This window comes from Dermacentor albipictus, unplaced genomic scaffold (assembly GCF_038994185.2).
Source record: "Dermacentor albipictus isolate Rhodes 1998 colony unplaced genomic scaffold, USDA_Dalb.pri_finalv2 scaffold_17, whole genome shotgun sequence".
In the NCBI taxonomy this organism is placed as follows: Eukaryota; Metazoa; Arthropoda; class Arachnida; order Ixodida; family Ixodidae; genus Dermacentor; species Dermacentor albipictus.
In genome coordinates, this window is record NW_027225571.1 from 5,842,996 (window position 1) to 5,859,372 (window position 16,377).

Consider the following 16,377-nt stretch of genomic DNA (forward strand, 5'->3'; position numbering starts at 1 on the left):
TCAGGTCTTGAACACCACCAAGATAAAAGCAGCACAAATCCTCTGGACACCGGGGTACGAGTCTCTCACGGGGAACCAGGCGGCGCACGCCGCGGCTCGAGATCATGCACGCCGAGCCATCTCCGACGCGCAGAGAACAAGTACCAACGACTGTGACGAGGATGAGGAACGCATATCCAAGAAGTACTCGGATATCTTGGCGCACTACAGGAAGCAGAGGCGTCGCTACCCGCCCGCGCATAAGACGATGAGTAGAGACCAAGCAGTAACCTGGAGAAGACTACAGGCTAGAACCTACCCACACGGAACACTGCTGCACGCCATGTACCCGGGCATCTACGGGCGAGACTGGAAGTTCTGCTCGCCGGACACGCCCAACACCTTGCGTCATATGGTGCTTGGATGCAGGAATAATCGAGAAGCACAACCATCATCATCGCCACCAGGCGATAACATGCAGAAAGAGGCGGATTCAGAAGAAGAATTGGAAGACCAGTGGGAGGCTCTGCTGGTGACGCAAGACACTGACAGCCAGCTGCGGTTGGTGAACAGGGCTCGGGCGGCGGCAGCGAGCCATGGCTACCTGGACTGAGGAGGCCACCCACCTTTGGGCTCAAGAAGCCTGGTCTCACAATAAAGTTTATTTCTCTCTCTCATCTATGTGAACCACGAGTTCGTAAAGTTACATTGTTTCTTTGGAATTTCAACAAGCCCGATCAAGAACAAGAGCATCCTTCAGCACACATTTCCTTTTCCACGAACAGTTTGCTGCGACCGCCTGAATATGATGCAAAGTATCAAGGAGCGTTTAGGCACGTTGCGACTGCGCATTTACGTATAGACTATCTAAGTGAACCGGGCAGCGCAGAAAGTACATCAGTGGGACAAAGATTGATGCGAGAAAACAGTGCTTTTATTTAAACTCATTGAAATATAGGTGCCCTTTTCTTTACGAACACCTACACTGATCTCCCACGGGAGTGTTCAAAAGATTGTGGAAACAAAGCGCGACAGCCGATATGCCACAGAAGTGGCTAAAAAGTGATAAACGTACTGCAACCTTTCGAGAGCCAAAAAAGTTCTAAAAGATTGTTGAATATAGACGTTCTATATTTTTAAAATTCAAAGGCCTCTTTCAAGTACGTGAGATAGCAAATAACTTCATTTTATTCGACCCGTGAAATACAAGTACAATATGAATGAGCTCATTATTTATGATTGATTCACATGTTTAAGGCACTCCAGTTTTAATTTACGTGCATCATTTCTCAAGTATTCGCACAGGCTACTGCATTTTTGCACAATTGAAGCGCGGCTTACAGAACATCTATTCTTCTACCTCACAAATACAGCTGTTCGCTACCTTACATGTCAGGAAATCGAAGCGCTGTCGTCTTAATCGAAAATGCTCGAAGAGAATGAGAGATTAGCACTGAAGGCCTCCTCCGCATGATATAGCATGATGTGGCTGCAGGATCAAACCTGAGCTACAAGTTCAAACTCTGAATTTAGGAGGCTATGAAGCAGAAGAAGAAGAAGTATACGAAGACGTCACACACTGTGATTACTTGTTTTATATTTCTTATTGTATTTCGGCAGCAACTATTTCTCTTCCTTTCGCTGGTGTTCCTTTTTCTTTCACATTTTTATATGCTTAATACATAATCAATGTCCCATGGGGTAGCCAGTCCCGCTCGTGGGTACTTGCCTGGCGAGAAGGAATTAACGTGAGCATCAATCATACTGTGAACCAGTTGTGCGGTGGACATCTGAGCAGGGAGCTTCCTGCAACCGGGCTGATGAAGAAGGCTTCTGTCGGCACCAAATATACAGCCAAGGCTTCCTCACAGGCACTAGGCGTTGCGTCGACCGGGACAAGCAGAATGGAGGCGTCGCCAGGGACACAGTCGACGAAGGTGAAGAGTGCCTACTCACCGCCCTGCACCCGGTCCCAGAAAGAACGCTTTGAGAAGCAGCTGAAATTCTATGAAGTGCTCCAAGAAAACCCCTTGTCCACTCAGTCTAGACACGCTCGAGCTCGCCCCAAGCTGAAGGCCATTGATAACCTCCAAGAGGACGACGCAGAGAAGCATGGCCAGATGCAAATGTCGCCCACTAAGAACGACAATATGTCTGCTTCACTTGGTGACAACGCGGAACAAGTAACCGCTGTTGCTCAAGCAGCTGAAGCTAGCCCACCAGGAACAGAGTGGCGACGCTGACTGCGGATGTTGCTGCACACGGGCAAAACCTGTGGCATGAGTCACCCCAATGGCGTCGTGATTGTTGTTGCTGTGCCGTCATCTCTCCAGCATCGTCTTCTCTGTGTGTTTTCATTGAAGAATTCACCCATTCAGCAGAAATAAAATGATATGCTTACTTTCCTTGCGTTTGTATGAAAGGATCAAACAATCGTACTCGGGCATATAGTTTACCGTTTTGCGCAGTAAACGACGCGTATGCGACATGTGTCGTAGTCCCTTTATTGTATTTCACCAGTTCTTCTCAGTTAAGGGAAGTATTTCAATAGTCTCCACTAGGAACACTATAGGGCACCGCCTCTTTGCATACCCATACTAAATTCTAGGGCGCACAAGTTTCTCAGAAAGGCGCCCAGGCCGGTGCTGTTGCTTACATCGCTAAACAACATCGTTTCTGTGCGCACAGTGCTTGAATGCTGATCGCATTAACGTTAACAGTGACCATGAGATGGATTCTGCTGGAGTTTTTTGTTCTGTTTAAAACTAAACAATAGATATAATACGGGATTTGAGTGGAATAGTTACTTGCTTTTTCGTTGTTGTAAGACAAACATTTGCGAAAACAAAGTAAAGGCCAAACAACAAAATCTTCCTTACCTCAGTAAGGACGCCTTCATTGCGGTGAGGCCACCTTATGTCACTCTGAAAGCTTCTTTACTGAGGGGCCCTCGGTGAAGGCTTCCTTGGTGCTTCCTCAGCGTAAGGTAGCTCCGAAGCTACCTTCATGCGTCCTTACGCCGATCCTGGCCCTGAACGAACGCTTCACCTCAGCACATAGCCACGTGATGTAACCTTGCGCATACGCGCTGTCGTGCACCTGCGGAGAAGCGCGAGCACGGTACTTCTTGTCAGGCATGTTCGTTTCAGTCACGCGTGCGACATGAAAACGTTGCTAAGCGTTGCTGGGCGTTGGCGACGCCGGCGTGCCAGCGTTGCTGGAGCACATCAACTTTTGCATCGAAACATGGTACTTTTTTTACGTTTAGGGAACAAAAGTAGAAAAGAAAACATCCACGCATCTCTATATTAGCTCTGCAACTTAAAAATTGTGTGATGATACAACATTTTTTTATTGAATAATGGTGTTCGCGTAAAAACTTTTAAGAGATCATCTCGAACGCAGGCATGCGACAACCGCTCCTTACGTGAGGATGGGCGAAGGGAGCTTTCAGAGTACGCTTGCTTCCTCCATCGGTCCTTCGCTATAAGGGGGGCCTCACGTAAAGGTTAGGAAGCACTCGAAGGAAAGGAACGTTTCATTGTTTGGGCCTCAATCTCACGTACCTAATATGTTGAGATATCAGATCCATAAATGTGCACAATTCCCTCCCCATAAGAGTCGCAGAGCTATTCCACAGGTAAATTCAGACCGAAAGCACCAGTACTTAGGCAAGTGAGACGCAATATTTCGCGCTCCACCATAATGACTTGACTTTCGTAAACACCCCAATAAAGGCGACGGGCCTTGTTGGGACAGTGGGTTTTCTTCTTTACTCTTCCTCTCTACCACTATGCTTTCTTACCCCTCTTTCACTGGGTGGCTGGCTTAAGCTTAGCGTGTTTTTCTGCAAATCCAACCACCGAGCGTCCTTTTTTTTTTTTTTGCACCTTGCCATTGTCACAGTTTCGCTATTCTGTCAGGTAATGTATAAAAGGGCACACAATGGCTTGGAACCCGCTCGACGCTGGCGTGATGATCACGAAAGAGGTTTCTAGGTGATGTTCCAAGAGAAAGCAGGAAAGAAACTGTAAAGTGGCTTACAGCCGGGATTTTCGGTGAACGTCCTATCATTGCAAACGGGACAAACACTATAAATGGACAACGCTGGCGCGCTTTATATCGTAGGGCTCTGCGAATCGTAATTTTTGAAGCCAAGTTATTCAGGAATGTAATAATGTTAAAAGCAAATTGAATATGGAATACTTTTGGAATCGTTTTCGAATGTTGAACAGCCTGTTCACTAATAACATAAAACAATGTTGACCTCAGGACCTTCATTACAGTTTTGCATCCATCCATTCATGCATGCCAGCATTCCCTACTTAGCAAGTTTCTCTCATTACACTGCTTATTATGAAGCACTCTTTATCGAAAGTGTGAACGGGGCATTATAAAAATATACCAAGGACCGTATTCAGAAAAAATGTCTTGCGCTATAAATGTCTCTCAATACTGATGCTGGACATTAGCGAAGGTTATCAGCCAATGGTAAAGCTTGCTTACGAACTGTAAGCTTAGTGAATTCGGCCCCAGGTTTTCAGGAGCATGCGTGGTCGTGCATCATTAGGATGAAGTTTTAAAAGCAAGTCTTATGAACCCCTTAGCCACTTTGTAGAAATCTCAATGCACTTAATAGAGTAAATGAGAATAAGTGTACATTGACTACAGCGATGATAGAGCGAAATAGGCACTTATTCTTTAGTTGGAATTGCAGCATCAAAAGGGGGCCACATTATTTTAAATAATGTCGCAATAAAGCGTATTCAAAGCTAGTGCCAAGAGAACACACAGTTGCAGTATCGATAAATAGTCCTGAACAATACCCATTGTCGAATGCTATGGCTAAGCAGAATTTGAGTACAAATGATTGTGGTTTAGCTAGAAAAGTCTTGCTTGCTGAGCGACGCAGCGTTCTCAGCACTTAACTTCTCGTCCTTTATCTTCAATGTGGCAGCGGGAAAATTCGCTTCATTTTTGCTTTAGTTTCATGATGGTTAGTGCACAGCTGGTAACGTGGCACATTATAAATCTATTCGAAAAATATTCACACTTCCGAATAATGACCATTTGATTCAAGGCGCGAATAAAATAGGACAATATTCCATCCTCTAATCGAAAGTTTCAGATATTCGCGCACCCCTGTCTCTTGGCGAAGGTGAAAATTCACGCCCTGCAATTTCATAGACAAGCAGACTTGAACACATCGCGGTTTACTGTATAATGCGAAAGCATAAAAGCACCACCAGCATTGTTCATTCCTGGTTTATTTATTTTTTTTCATAACTACGCTATTTGCACTGTTATGTCAGCAAACGAACCTAAAGCATGCAACGCTTGTACAATAGCTAGACGTGGGTGTTACAGCGTGAACGATATGCCAAATATTACAAATATTTGAACTTCTGCGAGCAGCGCTGAACGTGTGAGTGTGGGAGATGTGTCCCGCACATTAGCTACACCAAAGAGTTCACCAAGTTTGGATGCCATCCATGTTCTATGAGCCACAATTATGCCCGATGGGCGAAGTTTATGACCGTGAATCAGCATGTTCGCTGCGTGGTTCTTAAGAGACAGGGATTTCGTTTGCAGCAAAGTTTGGGACTCCTTAGACCGCCGGACCAGCGTACCAAGCGCCGCGCACAATGAAGTGCGCGATAAGGGATACCTTTGTTCGGTGTCCCATACATGGATGTGGCCGACGGCGCTGTGAAGCGAAAGCACGCATTCAATCCAACCTAGTTCGAGGCGGCATCATTATTATTATCGGAATGCTTCAGCACTTGCTCGACGCAAGTGACCAAGTTCTATAAATTTATACTCGAACGATTTATGAAACTGCAATTCATCCGCTGCGTAAACTATCTCAGGCAAAACAAAATTGCCCTGTGGAGTTTTAGCTAGCTGAAGTGCCAATAATCTTGTATTTGGGAAGCCAAATCCTTGATGATTGAGTTCCCCAAGAATAGGGTTTCTAGTTTGCTTCCCTTCGTTTTCACCGAAGTGGACTAAATGAGCTTACGCCAACAATAATTCCGTCTTCAGCTACGCACGCTTGCAAATGAGAAACACCGCAGCCGTCGATATCGGTGACTGTGGAACGGTAATGCGAAGTCCGCATGCACGGCAATCGCAGATCCCAAAAACGTATAGTGCAAAAACGCCGCACGTGAAACAGGCGTTTATCATGCGGTGTTTCAGCAGTATACGTATACTAAATTATTATTATTATTATTATTATTATTATTATTATTATTATTATTATTATTATTATTATTATTATTATTATTATTATTATTATTATTATTATTATTATTATTATTATTATTATTATTATTATTATTATTCCCCTTGAAAGAGGGGGCAGGGGCAAATAGACACCTAGCTTGTTTGTGTAATGAGACTTTACTACATCTATCACAATCTAGCCTTTTGCCTATCTGATCTAGTTCTTTCGCAATTCAATACCACTATTTCTATACAGTACCATTACCAATAATTGTAAGGACTACGGCGCTATCAATTCCTTCCCTGCTTACCTTCCACCAATACTATAATCGTCTTTTGGTTATCTCGAATGCTAAACAGCTCATCCTTCCATCTCCTTTGAAACCCAATGTTTCTCTCTCCCTCTTTTTCTCTTTCTATTCCGCCTTTGCCTTAGCCCCAGTGTAGGGTAGCAACCAGGCGCTCGTCTGGCTGACGCCCCTGCCTTTCCTCTGCTTCCTCTCTGTGGAAGGCGGACACTCCCTACGGGCCTCGCTGGGTCAATATCTTGGTATTCCATTACGATGTAGCGAGCCGCTTGCGGGCTTTTCTTGCAGCATACGCGTGCCTGATCCTGTGGCGCATATTTTCTCCGGTATATATGCTTTCGTCCTCAGGACGCCAGCTCGGGCCTCCCTTTCCCCTTTGCGCTATTGTACATATTTTCGCTCCTAACTTCTTCCTTCGCGGTTTTGTAAAAATCCACGGTATTTTTTGTTTTGTTTCTCTTTCATCATTTGCATTCAATTTACCATCTCTGTTTCTCTCAGTTTCTTTTTTATTACTCCTGCTCGTCTATTTACATCTTCAATCACCCTGTTTACTTGGTTGCCAACTTTTTTGACCTCTTCCTTCATTCCGTGCGTACGCTTTTGAGGTAGATATATTTTGCCCTTAAGAATATTTCTTTTCTTTTAACCATTTCCTTTCATCAATGTTCTTAGAGTTTCTTCAAAACTAATCTTGCTTTGCGCTTCTCCGACTTCAAGAGAGGCCCAACCCATGTCAGTTTGCACTGCCTCATTTGTAGTTTTACCGTGGGCCCCCAATGCCAGTCGGCCCGCCGCCCTCTGGTTAATCTCCATCCCCTACAAGATTTCTGATTTACTGCAGAAAATTGCATTTGCGAAATTTGACGCTGGCACGATTATACTTTTTTCCAATTTCCTCGCACCACCTAGTATTTATTGTAGCCCCAAAATGGCTCTATGTTTTCGTTATTGCTGCATTCCGCATCCCTATCATGTTTAGACTATCTTGGTGGACGCCGGATTACTTCTTTCCTTCGTTTATGTATGGAACCAGGTATATAGATTGCTTGGTAATGGGTATGACTTTCTGTTGAAATGATACCACGCCTTTAATTGCCTCCTCATTAAAAATCACAATTCCCGATTCCTCAGAGTTAAACTTACGCCAAAATTTGTCGCTGCATTGTGAATCAAATTCCCAAGACCGGACGCCACATGTGCAGCCCCTGGGAAGCAGCGTAAACAGCAGTTGTACGTAGGCCGGGGCGCTATAACGTAAAACTATTCCAAACTTTCCTATTCCAATTCTGCAATCAGCCCTTCGCGATTGGTTAAAAACTTTTTTGGACCACCTCCATTTCACCTGTCTGTCAGGCGACGTCACGAAAACCGCGATAGCTCCCCATCTGATATAACGTGTACACACCGATTACGCATGATTTGACCGACCAAAAGGAAAATAGCTATTTCTGATTCGACGCCTCTTTGCCATTAGCTCTCGGCTATTGGTCAAAAGTTCTCGGGCTGCGCCCACTTCACCTGCCTCTCACGCGACGTCACAATGCCGCAAAAACTCACCGCGTCAAAGTGACGTGTGCGCGATAAAGATGCATTAATATGCCGCACAAAACTGAATTTTCTTCTGAATAGCCGCATGATGCCCCGTTCCGAAAGGAATAAAAGATGGCTGCCGCCAATCGCTCACGCACTGGCTACTCGCTCCTCTCGGTGAGCATGGGTTTATTTGCGTGTAATAGGACTTTTTGCTTGGCCGTGCAACGTTTTCGAGCACTTTCGGCACGTTTACGACCTCGTTCTGCCAACTCTTCTTTGCTGAGAATCGTTTTAGCGTCATTCTTAAGTTTCCGTTGCATGCCGCCGCGATTGTCGACGAGCCACCGCAAGCAAAGTAAGAGAAAGTGGACCAATCGCAGACGCCGGCGCCACCCTCTTCATACGGTTATCGATTTTCAGTGCAGTGGCTCGGCCCTATCGAATTCCTCTCCACTTGAGCGTGCTCCTCGCCTCTTGTGAGCCAATTAGATAAGACAAGCCGCTCAGTGTAGGCGATGTTATTCGTTTTTCAAGCAAACAAAAGTGACCGCCTATGAACGAGGAGAGCGTTTGTTTGGTCTGTTCAGACAACCCTGCGGGTGACCGCCCGATGCTTGCGTCGGCGGTTACGCAAATTTGACGTCAGGAGATTGGAATAAAAACATATTGGAATATTTTTATGTTATAGGGCCCATGGCTCGACGCAAGACATGAGCGTGCTAGCCGGGCCGAACGAGCTGAGTCACGCAATAATTTCGTAACTGGAGCAACCAGCGTATAGCGCTATACTTTTTCTTTCAAGGGAGGCGGGGGGTGTTAGGAGAGACGCAGTCCAGGGCCCTAACCCATCAGGTTGGTGCCTGCACAGGCCGCGGTCAATTGGGCCCCGCTGCCCCCCTACCTTGCCACCTCTCGTTCTTCCTCGCCCCATTTACTATTTATCCGAACCAGCAGTCACAACAAAGTATCGTGACATGTGCGGCTAGAACATTGCTGTGCACACACGACGCGCCGCCCTTTTCTTATATACAAATGACTTCTGCGTAGAACTAGACATTGTGTCGGTGATGCGCTGTCTCGGTGCACTAGCGTACCGAGAAAGAAAAGCGGAATGGTGTTCCGGCTCTTTTGGAATGCGCTCCGTGGTGCTGGGTGTCCTTGGAATCAACGCCGGGCTCATACATTTTCTTTCTCGCTTTGTTTTCTTTTCCTCATCTCTCTCTCTCTCTCTCTCTCGCCCTCTCTCCTCGAAGAGAGCAGCGGAATGGGGCGCGTCATCTCTCCGGAGGCTGACCGCCGCCTTGGAAGAAATCCGCGTGCGCTCCGCGGGCGTCGGCCAGTAACGCGGACGCCGCCGCTAAGGGCGCATACTCCCTTCCCACGCTCTTTCTGCCTCTGCACGAATGAGTGTATGATACACGAAGAGAGAACGGCGCCGCCGAGTTTCGCCGTCTCGCAGTGAGCGTGCACGAGCTCGCGTGCGCAGGCGCTCGTTTGTGCGCTTGTGCGTGTGTGAAGGTGTGTATAAAGTACGCGCGCCATGGCTCGCGTATTTATAGACGAAACCGCCTAGCCGTTTCTCTCCAGACGGCCTTCTCCGAGAGCCGCGTGCAGACGATGCTACGATGGAACTCCCGTTCGCTTAATACTCTCTCCGCTCGCCATTCGATCTTTTATTTTATTTTGCTTTTTTTTCAGTGATGGCGCCGGCTAGAGCACTCCATTTCGTTTGCAATGAAAGCATCCGTAGCCGGCCCCGATGGAGTCAATGACGCGTTTCTTCTGCGAGCAAGGCCGACCATCAACCCACCCTATTTCTCCTCTGGCCCATTCTTACTGTGAATCGGCGTCGTTACTGTCGCCGTTTGGGGGTGAAATCACTTCTGCTGTTGCTGTGCCTCTCTGGCTGGTGGTACAGTCGCAGTTCCCCACACGCTCACGCAAGCACACAACGAAATCATTTAATGTCGAGACGAAAAAAAAAACGTCTAACTGGAAGGTCTCTATGGGGTCTCTCTTTTCTGTCGTCTCTTATGTCGCGCGCATTCTTTGGCCATTTCGTAGAAAAATGAAAACCGAGCGTTCTTCGCTCGACGCCCGGTCCGTTGTTTGATCGGCGCAGGTATGTGCCCATAGCTATAATATAAGTGTGATAGATCTGGCGGCTTCGTGGTGCTTACAGTAAGCGTGAATAGCAAAACTGGACCAACCCGGCTGGAATGTTGAGTGAGCAGACGAGGGGGGGGGGGGGGGGGGTAAGAAAAACGTGTAGAGTGAAAATTTAACGTTTGGTGTATCGCTCTGGAAAAGCGCAACGAAAGCGGGCGCAGCTTTATTGCGGATAATTGTACACGGCGTTCTTTGTACCTGCCATGGAATCAGTACACCGACGGTCTTTTTTTTTTCGCAAAGCCGCTTTGCGTCAAGATAACTGCACAACCCCAACGCCAGTGGCTTCACGCAGTCAATTATGGAGTGCATATTCAATGCATACGGTGGCTCTGTGATGTATTGCAAGTGCTTGTAATTACCTACGAAAGTGCGAAGCTACTCTGCGGTGCGATACAGGGCGATCCCTTTTAAGTTTAATGGAATTCTTCTTTAAATCACATTTTGCGGATATCATAATTCTAGTCCTTGAGCTGGAGTATTCTGAGGTGCACATTACTTGTGCGAGAAATTGAAACACATATAATGCTGGAAGATTTACTAATTAACTTCTTATTTAATTATTTTACGGCACATACGGCAATTTGTAAATTTCAGCGGGTGAATTTGCAAAGCGTATCCACTTGGAAGGACTCTCTAAATGACACCAGTTTCGAAATGTGCGCATTAAAGTTCGCCGTAAACGTAAATTTTTGTCCCACTTACTTTTTTAATTAATGCCCTTTTATGCATTGAAGCACATAACTAAACGGAAAGTCCATGTATTTCCTCGCACACTTTGGCAAATATTATCTCGGAATTGCTGTCATCCTGGAACTTCAAGTAAATACGGCTTGCAAACTGACCGGCTGCAATTAGTAAATTGTAAAGTAATTATTTAAGAAATTAATAAGTGAAATTGTGATAACTAGTTGAATATGTCTTTCGATTTCTCGTGCAAGTAACGCCCACCTCTACGAATAATCCAGCTCAAGGACAAGAATGACACCGTCTGCCACAGGCGAATTTTAGAAATGCCTTAAAACCTAAAGCAAAAAAAAAAGAATGATCACCCCGTATAGTTTGTGCATTCACATTGCGTGTCTTATTCCAAAGCTGCGTCTGTCAACTAAGGCTTTAGTAACGACTTTTAGCTTAGCGTTTACGGTGCGCTCTGCTCAGACTGGTGTATGCTATAGTAAATCGCACACATCCGCTCAGCCAGAACGCTACTGCGCGTCCGTGCAACGCTCATGCCGGCAGCGGAACATAGAACCTTAACCTCGTTCTGCAGTGAATCCCATTGAAGGGGGCGTGAGGGTACGTCCACACGGCTTCTAGGTTGTTTCGCAGCGAAGCTAATAGCGCATCGCTCGCACCTCGGCGACGCGCGCATATTAAAATTGCGCAGTCTTCGCAGTTACCCGCAGTGCCCCAGTGCGTGAAATCTCAGCATCAGTTTGTTAGCTGCGTATTGCTAAAGCTGTCTAGCGCAATGCAAGAGCACAACTTTAGGCATCGATAGGGGTCGCTGAGGTGGGAGGGTCGCAATTTTGCTTGATCGTGTAGCTTTACATGGCCCTTTATTGAGCGACGTAATGATTGGGTTCGGGCATGAAATAGATGGTAGCTGGCCCATGCCGTCGCGCACCTTATCCACGCTGAGGACGTTGTTGAAGGAGGAACTGCTTCTCATCGAGAACGAATAATATGGGATTTATTTCCAGTATCTACATCAGAACGTTAAAGTTCATCAGTCTAACATGACTGAAAGAGGAATTCACTTTCAGCAGCCGCACAACAGCTGCTTATAAACCCTTTGTCCTCCCTATATTCATTCCTAGCTGAGGGAAAACGGCTCTTCAATCTGCTACCAATTCGGAGCGTTCAAATTCATCGTAGCCGACCCGCCTTTGAGGGGGGGGGGGGTTACACACGCTTCCGCACAGGTTTTACTGACCACGCCGAGGTGAGCGGATTCTCGCAGACACGTGTGTTGCCTTGAGCAGGCGCCTCTTCATCCCAGTGTAGACTCCGCAGATGATGGCCGCCGCGGCTGTACATTGTCTGGCGTCTTCAAACGCCCGTGAGAAGGCACCGAAAAGCATCTCTTTCCAAGAATTCCCCCTGCTTCAGTCGAACTGTGAGGGCGTTGGCGATTTCACTGACAATATTTGGTCCGCCGACCGCGTTTAGTCATAACGGCACCGAGGGGTTGTTGTGCGGCACAGCGTCGTCCCTACAAAACGAGTCGGCGTGGCAGGTGGGGAAGGCTTCGATGGTCCCTTCTGGGAAGCTCGCCACCCTTGCAGTTGCGGCTAGCTGGGAAAATTGTGTAGGTTGGTACCCTTGCAGGACGTCCGTACCAACTCCTCCATGGCCCGGAAAATCTCTACTAGCCAGTGCTGATAACCGCTGGGCAGGAAGAGAATCGCTGGTGACAAGGGGGGGGGGCGAGGGGGTGCCTTAGCTTGCAGCGACCAGCTTTGAAAAGATGTCATCGCCCCTAAACATCCTACGAGGACAGACAACTGCAAAATGAACCCCACAACGCAGCTCTGCGCCGAGATGACGTATCTAGGATCTCACAAGTGCCGGGAGATATATCGCATGCCGTACATCATCAAGAAAAAATTATGGGAGAAGAAGATAGAACAAGAGAAGCTCCAGGTGCAATCCCCAACTCAAGGCAAGCCCCAGGACATCACCTCGGCACCTAGAGAGGAGCACCGAGGCAGAGCAAGGGATGCTACCAGAGACCACGCGGGGCAGCAGTCGAGAGCGAGATCTAGCTCGAGACCCGGAAGGAGGTCCAATTCGTGGCCCGGAGGAGACCGCCAGCAGACTTCAGCCAAGTGGCCTGCTGACCAGGGCCGGGGACCTGCTAACCAGGGCCGGGGACCCGGCTTGCCGCCCAGGGACCCCTAAGGACCAATGGGGAAAAAAGAAGAAAGAAGAAAATACCCACTTCGTAAGCTTTGGTAGCAAGGGCTCCCAGGCTGAAAAAAATGAGGTTAGCTTACTTAAGAAAGAAATAGAGGAGCAGAAGAAAGCAAACATGAGGTTAGAACGATTGCTGAGGGAAACCCAAAATCAGCTGAGCGCGCTAAAAACAGAGAGGGTACCTGCAGAGGCTCCCAAAAAATGCAACACCCACATCACTCCTCCTGCTCCTGTGCCAGCTGCATCTGGTCAGGAGGAAGAGGATATGAATGTGGATTTTACGAGACAACCCCCTTCCAAACGTAAGGCAGGGGAGACCGACCCGCTGGCGAGCTGGCAAAAGAAAATTGAAACGTGGCTGATGAAAATGGACAAGGAGAACGAAACCATGAAAGCAGGACAGCTACAGAATGGAGGAGCAATTGCGCTATTACAGGCGCAAGTGAACCAACAATCTTGCAAAATAGACGCCCTAAGCACTTCGATGGACACCTTAGGCACGACAATAGCTAGGCTGTGCGAGAAATTCGGAGCCATAGAAGCTATTCTTAATAGAAATGGATAAAAATTCGGTTAAGAAAAATGCCTCCACATTCTGGCAGTGGAATTGTAGGGGGTACCAGAGGAAAAGAGCATTGCTGCAACAATACCTCGAGCTGCAACAGGAAGCACCCGTGGCCATAGTTGTGCAGGAAACGGGAAAGGTCCCTGTTAGATTATCGGGTTACCAAAGCTTTGACAGCGGCAAGGGGGATAAATGCCCAGTCGCCACCTTCGTAAAGCAAAACATTGCAACCATTGTCCATGATGTCTCCCCCAGCGAGGCAGAGGCTGTTCTCATCGAGATTATTACAGGGAAGAAAACCAGAGATAGCATATTCCTGCTGAATGTGTACAGCACACCCAAGCAAAAGAAAATTAGATTCATTACTTTATTCCGCAAAGCGCTCAGAGCCGCAGATGGGAGACCTCTCATCATTATGGGAGACTTCAACGCGGCTCACGAGGAATGGGGATATACATACAGGGACCCCAAAGGTAGACGAATATGGGAAGATATACAAACGCTAGGGCTTACTCTACATACTGACCCATGCGTTCCTACGCGCACAGGCAACAGCATAACCAGGGACACAGCACCCGACCTCACGATAAGCCATATGGCGGGAACAGTAACATGGAAAAGCACAGGACAAAATCTAGGCAGCGACCACTTTATTATTTCGCTCACGCTAGGAAAAGGCGTCAAAACACGCCTCATCAAACAACCGAAATTAACGGAGTGGGATAAATTCAGAGAGATAAGAAAGGAGGCCTCACTGCCGGACGATATCTACAATATCGACGAGTGGACACACCTCCTTAAAACGCATATAGAGGAAGCGACTACAACTATAGAGGATGACGACGCACCCCCAGCACTAGACAGCAAACTGCTGAACATGTGGAGCAGAAAGAGTAATCTGGAAAAAAGACTCAAGGCACAAAGATGGAACAGGAATATCCGGCGCGAACTAGCCAGACTCAACAAAGAAATAGAAACATATGCGATTAAGCTCAACGAGCAAAATTGGTACAGCAAGTGCGATGAGATGGAAACCAATATGAGTCTCTCCAAAACATGGAGCCTTCTCAGACATCTAATCGACCCTAGTAAATCAAAAATGCAAGCTAGTACAAACCAGGTGAGAGCGAGGCATGGCTTCGTTGGCACAGATGACGAGCTCATTAGCGAGCTCCAAGAGACATATCTTGGAAAAGCAGAGAGCGAGGTGTTTAGGGACTACGAGGGACCTCCCAATCCAGATCTCGATGCTCCCATCACCACGACAGAGGTTAGAGCAGAGATTAATAACCTCAGAAAGAGATCGGCCCCCGGTCCGGACGGGATAACAAACACCGCTCTTAGGAATCTAGACGATGAGTCCATCATTGCATTAACCAAATTTATGAACCAGGTGTGGGAGAAAGGAGAACTCCCAAAAACATGGAAACAGGCGGACGTAGTCTTTATTCCCAAGCCAGGCAAAGTACCCGGCTTGAACAACATGCGACCAATCTCCCTCACCTCGTGTGTAGAGAAATTGATGGAGCATGTTGTTCAAACGAGACTGACCAGGTACATGGAGGAGAATGATCTCTGGCCGCATGAAATGGTTGGATTCAGGCCAGGGCTCAGTACACAAGACGTCAAGCTCAGACTTAGGCATGATATCTTAGACCGATACGACTCAACTGACACCAGGGCGATCCTAGGTCTCGACCTCACCAAGGCATTTGACAACGTTAGCCATAAGGCTATCTTGGTAGGCCTCGAAGACGTAGGTGTGGGACACAGGGTATATGCATACGTCAAAGACTTTCTGTCACAGAGGGAGGCCAATATAAAATTTCTGGATGTAAAATCCCCTCGCATCACACTTGGGAGCAAGGGAACCCCGCAAGGGTCAGTGCTCTCGCCCTTCCTATTCAACATAGCGATGAGGGGTCTCCCAGTGGAACTCAATAAGATTAAATCGATTAAATTTAGCATGTACGCGGATGATATCAACATCTGGGTTAACAGTGGGAGTGACGCAGCCATCGAACTTAAGCTACAGATAGCGGCGAATATGGTGGAAGAGTACGCGGCCAGCAGAGGCTTGGCGTGCTCGCCACAGAAATCGGAGCTGTTAATCATTGAGCCAAAACATCAAAGGAGACACGCTGGAAGCAGCAGACCCATCACTGTTTTCGTAAACGGAAATGAGGTTCCCAAGGTGGAGGAAATAAGAATTCTGGGCATGTATATCCAGAGAAATGGATGCAACCTCACGACTATCAAAAAGCTAGAAGGATACGCGGCGCAGGTAACGGGGATGTTTAGGAGAATTTCACTCAAAGGCAGTGGCCTCAAAGAGAACAGCCTCCTCAGGCTCATGCAAGCCTTCATTACCAGCCGTATAGCGTATGCCACACCGTATCTTGTGTTTAGACGAGAAGAAAAGGATAAAATAGATGCGATCATTAGGAAGAGCGTTAAGAGAGCCCTAGGGCTCCCAGACTCGACCTCGACAGACCTCATCCTCAAAATGGGGGTACACAACACGCTAGTTGAACTCACTGAGGCAGTACGAGTGTCTCAGTTGGAAAGATTAGGCCAGTCTAAAACAGGGAGACAAATCATGGAATGGGTAGGAATTCAATGTGACAGGGGTGCCCCGACTGACAAGAAAGACATTCCGTTGGACGTGCG